This window comes from Elephantulus edwardii, unplaced genomic scaffold (genome assembly GCF_000299155.1).
Source record: "Elephantulus edwardii isolate Elephantulus edwardi_28Jun2011 unplaced genomic scaffold, EleEdw1.0 scaffold00071, whole genome shotgun sequence".
In the NCBI taxonomy this organism is placed as follows: domain Eukaryota; kingdom Metazoa; phylum Chordata; class Mammalia; order Macroscelidea; family Macroscelididae; genus Elephantulus; species Elephantulus edwardii.
Genome location: NW_006399821.1, coordinates 9,629,082 through 9,635,081, shown reverse-complemented (window position 1 = coordinate 9,635,081; position 6,000 = coordinate 9,629,082).

The following is a 6,000-nucleotide window of genomic DNA, read 5'->3' as shown; positions in this document are numbered from 1 at the left end:
TTTTAATTTCCTGGCTTATGGTGCCAAGAATGTTGACTGTGGAGCCAAGCAAACTAAAGCTGTGAACAATCTCAATCTCTTCACCATCCATCCTGATGCTTCCAATTGACCCAGTGGTGAGAATCTTTGTCTTCTTGACATTGAGCCTCAATCCATATTGGAGGCCGCAGTCCTTGACCCTCTGCAACAGGTGCTTCAGGTCCTCCTCAGTTTCAGCAAGCAGGGTTATGTCATCTGCACAACGCAGATTGTTGGTAGATCTTCCACCAATCTTGACCCCACATTTCTCCTCATAGAGCCCAATCTCCCAGATGATCTGTTCTGCATACAGGTTGAAAAGGTATGGAGATAGGATGCATCCCTGGCATACGCCCTTCCCAATTTTGAACGATGCAGTGTTCCCGTGCTCTTTTCTGACAACTACCTCCTGGCCCAAGTATAGGTTTCGCACTAGAACGATCATGTGCTCTGGGATTCCCATTCTTCTCAGAGTCAGCCACAGTTTATTATGATCCACACAGTCAAATGCTTTTGCATAGTCAATGAAACACAGATAGACATTCCTCTGCTATTTCCTGCTTTAGCTAAGATCTATCTAACATCAGCTACAATATCCCTTGTACCACGACCCCTTCTAAACCCAGCCTGGACTTCTGGCAGTTCTCTGCTGATGTGCTGTTCCAGTAGTTTTTGGATAATCTTCAGAATCTTGCTTGCATGTGAAATCAATGAGATTGTTCTATAGTTTCCACACTCTGTTGGGTCACCTTTCTTCGTAATGGGAACAAATATCGATCTCTTCCAATCAGTTGGCCAAGTGGTTGTTCTCCAGATTTCTTAGCACAACTTGGTGAGCACATCCAGGGCAGCATCTGTAGCTGAAATATGTCAATTGGTATACCATCTTTTCCTGGGGCCTTATTTTTTGCTATTTCCTTCAAAGCAGCCTGAACGTCTTCTTTCATCACTATAGGCTCTTGCTCATATGTTGTTTCATGAAATTCTTCTGTGTCTGCCAATTCCTTCCGATACAGTGATTAGGTGTATTCTTTGCATCTTCTTTTAATACTTCCTGGATCATTTAATAGTCTGCCTAAAGCATCCTTGATTATAGCAACTAGAGGTTTGAATTTGTTCTTCAGTTCCTTGAGCTTAAGAAATGCTGACCGAGTTCTACCCTTTTGATTTTCTGACTCCAACTCCTTGCACATTTCATTGTAATATTTTACTTTGTCATCACGTGCAGCCTTTTGAAATCTATTCACTTCTTTAGTATCTTGAATTCTTCCTTGTGATTTGGCTTCTGTATGCTCCAGTGAAATTTTCAGAGTCTCTTCTGACATCCATTTTGGTCTTCTTTTCCTCTTCTGTCTTTGTAATGACCATTTGCACTCTTGTTGATGATGCCCTTGATATCCTCCCACAACTCCTCTGGTCTTCGCTCATTAGCGTTAGTGGCCTCAAACCTGTTCCTGAGATGGTTCTGAAATTCAGGTGGGATATTCTCAAAGTCATATTTTGGTTGCCTTGGATTTGGTTTAATTTTCCTCAACTTCAGCTTGAACTTGCATATGAGTAGTTGGTGATCTGTTCCACAGTCAGCTCCTGGCCTAGTTTTCACAGCTGATATTGAGCTTCTCCAGCAGCTCTTTCCACAGATGTAATCAATCTGATTCCTATGCATACCATCAGGTGAAATCCAAGTATATAACCTGCGTTTATGTCTCTTAAAAAATGTATTTTCAATAAATAAGTCATTGTGCAAAATTCAATCATTCTCTCTCGTGCATTTTTTAAGACAGTAATTGCTGATTCTGAAAGAATAGGAACAAATTTGTTTAAAAATGCATTTTAAAAAATTAGTTATTGAGGTAGATCAGAAATCTTAAAGTCCAAAATAATAAAGTTCATAAGAAACAAACTGGGAACAAGCTTGGAAGACCTGTTTTTATTGTTGTTGTTGTTGTTGTTATGTGCCATAGAGCCCTAAACCCTGTTCTATCCTGTGCCAATCACATTGCCTCTGACACACGCATCCCGATTTACCCCAGTCACTGAATCAATCCACCTCATAGAGGGTCTTCCTCTCCTGCGCTGTCCCTCTACTCTACCCAGCATGATGTCCCTCTCCAAAGACCTGTCTCTCCTTGCAACATGTCCAAAGTATGTCAGACGAAGCCCCCGAATCCTTGCCTCCAAGGAGTAGCCTGGTTTAACCCTCTCTAGGATGAATCTGTTTGTTTTCCTGGCAGTCCATGATACATTCAATACTCTTCTCCAGCACCACAGCTCAAAGGTGTCAATTCTCCTTCTATCCTCCCTAGTCATTGTCCAGCTCTCTGATGCATAACAAGTGATTGCAAAGACCATGGCCTGTATCAGGCGCACCTTTGTCTCCAAAGAGACACCTTTGCTCTTGAGTGCTTTAGAGAGGTCCCTAACAGCAGACTTTCCCATCGCAATACGTTTTTTTTATTTCCTGGCTGCTGGTGCCTAAAGTGTTGACTGTGAAGCCGAGCAAACTGAAGCTGTGAACAATCTCAATCTCTTTGCCATCCATCCTGATGCTACCAATTGGTCCAGTGGTGAGAACCATGAATGTAGGAAAATTAGAAATTGTTAAAAAAGAAATGGAACACATAAATATTGACATACTAGGCATTGGTTAGATGAGATGGACTGGCGTGGGTCATTTTGAGTCAGATGATCATATGTTATTCTGGAGATGAAAAGGTGAGGAAAAATGGAGTTGCTTTCATAGTAAAAAATAAATTTCCAGATCCATCTTGAAGTACAACATTGTGAGTGATATGATTATATCCATACACTTACAGGGAAGTCCAGTGAACACCACTATCATTCAGATATATGCACCAACAACCAGAGCCAAAGAAGAAGAAATAGATTATTTCTACAAACTCTTACAATCAGAGATAGATCGAACATGCAGTCAAGATGCATTGATAATAATGGGTGACTGGAAAGCAAAAGTTGGGAACAGGGAAGAAGAATCAGTAGTTGGAAATCATGGACTAGGTGACAGAAATGAAGCTGGAGTTGGAAGACCTAGTGTATGGTATAGGAGGCTGACAAATACAGCCAGAAATGCATAATCTGGGTAAGATAAAACTCCTGAATAGGACCTTCTAAAGATTAAAACCCTGTGTGCAACAACTTTTTCCAATAGGTGAGAGAAAATCTACAGATTGTTTACAATTGTAAAAGTAAAATTGTAAACTATTTTAACAAAACTTTATAGAATATTCCTCAGTCTCCAGAAGAGAAAAAAACTGTTAATGCAATTTCTAAATGGGCAAAAGGCATGTAAAGACTTTTCACAGAGGCAACCATTTGGACGGCCAACAGACACATGAAGAAATACTCAAAATCACTGGCAAGAAGAGAGATGCAAATCAAAACCACAATGAGATACCATCTCACCCCAGTAGCAGTGACAAAGTTTAACAGGGCAGCAAGTAATAAATGTTAGAGAGGATATGGAGAAATAGGGACTCTTATACACTGTTGAGGGTATTGTAAAATGGTACAACTACACTGGAAAGCAGTTGTCATTTTCTAAAAAATTGAACGTAGAACTTCCATACAACCCAGCTATTCCACTACTAGGAATATACCCCTAGGAAATTAGAACTTAAATACAAATAAAAATTAGTATGCCAATATTCATAGCAGCATTATTCACCATCACAAGAACATGGAAATTTCCCAAATGTCCTCCTACCACAACTGAATGAATTGAGAAATTGTGATACATTCATACAATGTAATACTATGCAGCACTCAGAAGCAACAGTTTAGACAAATCCTACATAATTAGGAAGAAACCAGAGAGCATTATGCTGAGTGAACTAATTTAGTCTCATAAGGAGAAATACTGCGTTAAACTAGTATTGTAAAACTAGAAGGATAACTAGTAAAACATGTATGGGGACCCAAAGGGGAGAGGGATGAGAGTAGATGGATAATTATGGGTAGAGGCGAAATCACAGAGGTGCACAATTTGCTGAGTGGAGAGAAGGGTTAAAGAAAATGGGAAAGACTGGAGAGGACCTAAAAAAGACAGGGCAATGATGGGTATAGTTCAATGGTGATTAATTTTATAGAACATAATGACTGGAAATGATTGTATAAAGCCCAATATGAATGAAGAATAGTGTGAAACACAATATATATGAACTGTGTAAGCAAACCAATATAAAATAAAACTTTAAAAAATGTAATCATCAGCAGTCAGTTATTTTTTTTTTTTACAGCCTAAATCAAACAACTTAAATGATAGTGAAATGAAAGCTTGGTTTCACCAAGGTAGGGGTAAATTGTACTTTTCTGGAACACCACTGAGTTACTATGGAGCTTCATCTTAATTTTCTTCATTGGAAGCACCCAGTGTTTCCTATAACTAGGGTTATACATGTTACCTAACTCTCCTGACCTATTAAGTCTTCTTACCCTATCAACAACTTCATGATTCCATACTGAAGGGGTAGAGAAAATATCAGGAGTGGAGAGTCACTTTCAGCTGCTAGCAGAACCACCATGGAAATCTGGGCTCCAATCCATAAGATGGTCTGGAATAGAACCCTTAGCCTTTGGCTCCTGGCTCCAAGCTAACGACAAACATACTGTTCCTCTTTGTTATTTCATTGGCTTCAAGTTACACATAACTTTATTTATTCTGAAAGAAGATGTTCTTTGTAATCATGGATACTCTAACATGACCTGTATTTCCTCTTCACTTTAAGTAAAGACAGCCAAGCTTGATGTCATAGAATCGGAATTTGAACCTCCTTCCTGACCTTTCTTCTGGTGCCCTTTTTGCACCATGAAGATTTCTATTTTATTTTTACTTCTACTTTTTCTTTGGCCCACCCTAGGCTTTGTTTAATCTGATGGCGTAGCTGTAGGTAGATGTGCAATTAACTCAAACGCTATGCCTCTCTGGTAGTTTGAATCCACCAGCAACCCCAAAGGAGAAAGGTGAATAATCTCCTCCTGTGTGATTTACAGTCTCAGAAATGCATTGGAAGGTCAGCGATGAGTCACTGCTGGCTTGATGGCAATGAGGCTTTCTTTGGGGCTTAGTGAGGTAACACTTGACAGTGGCTGACACGCCTTAAATGTCAGTTTCTTATGGAGTATTAGATATAACCTACTTCAGACTAACTGTTCAACCCTTCTGTCAGAAGAAAGGAAGTTTAACACCCCTAGGCTGCTTTCTTGGCTCGTAAGGAACCTAGAGGTGAACTGGAAAAGAGACAAGTGCCTATTAGACAACTTCAGAAAAACCAGAAGGAATGGCCGCCAGCTCAAAAGACATAAAGTCAAGTGACCAGAATTGTACTTACCTTTCAGACTTGAATTTCCCAATGCCAGGGAGCTCTTGGGGCTTACTAGTAAGGAGTTCATTACACTGTTAACCAAAAGGCATATGGTTCAAATCCATCAGCTGTTCCATAGGAGAAAGATGAGCAGTCTCTTCCCACATGATTTACAGCCCCTGGAAACCCCCTGGAGGATCAACTATGGGTTGCTTCTGACTCAATGGTACACAGTAACAACAACAAAAACAAGGAAGCTAAACACTTTTTTAAGTGCTACCAACTTAGGAAAGAAAAAAAAAAGTTAATATCATAAAAATGTCCTGAGTGATAGAACTATGTCCATACCCATACAAGGAAGACCTGTTAATACCACTATTATTCAAATTTATGCACCAACAACCAGAGCCAAAGAGGAGGAAATAGATGATTTCTACCAACTTTTGCAGTCAGAATTTGATCAAACATGCACCCGAGGTGCATAATAATAATGAGTGACTGGAATAAAAAAGTTGGGAATTAGGAAGAAGGATCAGTAGTCAGAAAACATGAACTAGATGACAGAAATGAGGCTAGAGATAGAATTCTGCACAATCAATGATTTCATAATAGCAAATACCTTTTATAAGAAGCACTTTTATTTATAAACACATGGATTTCA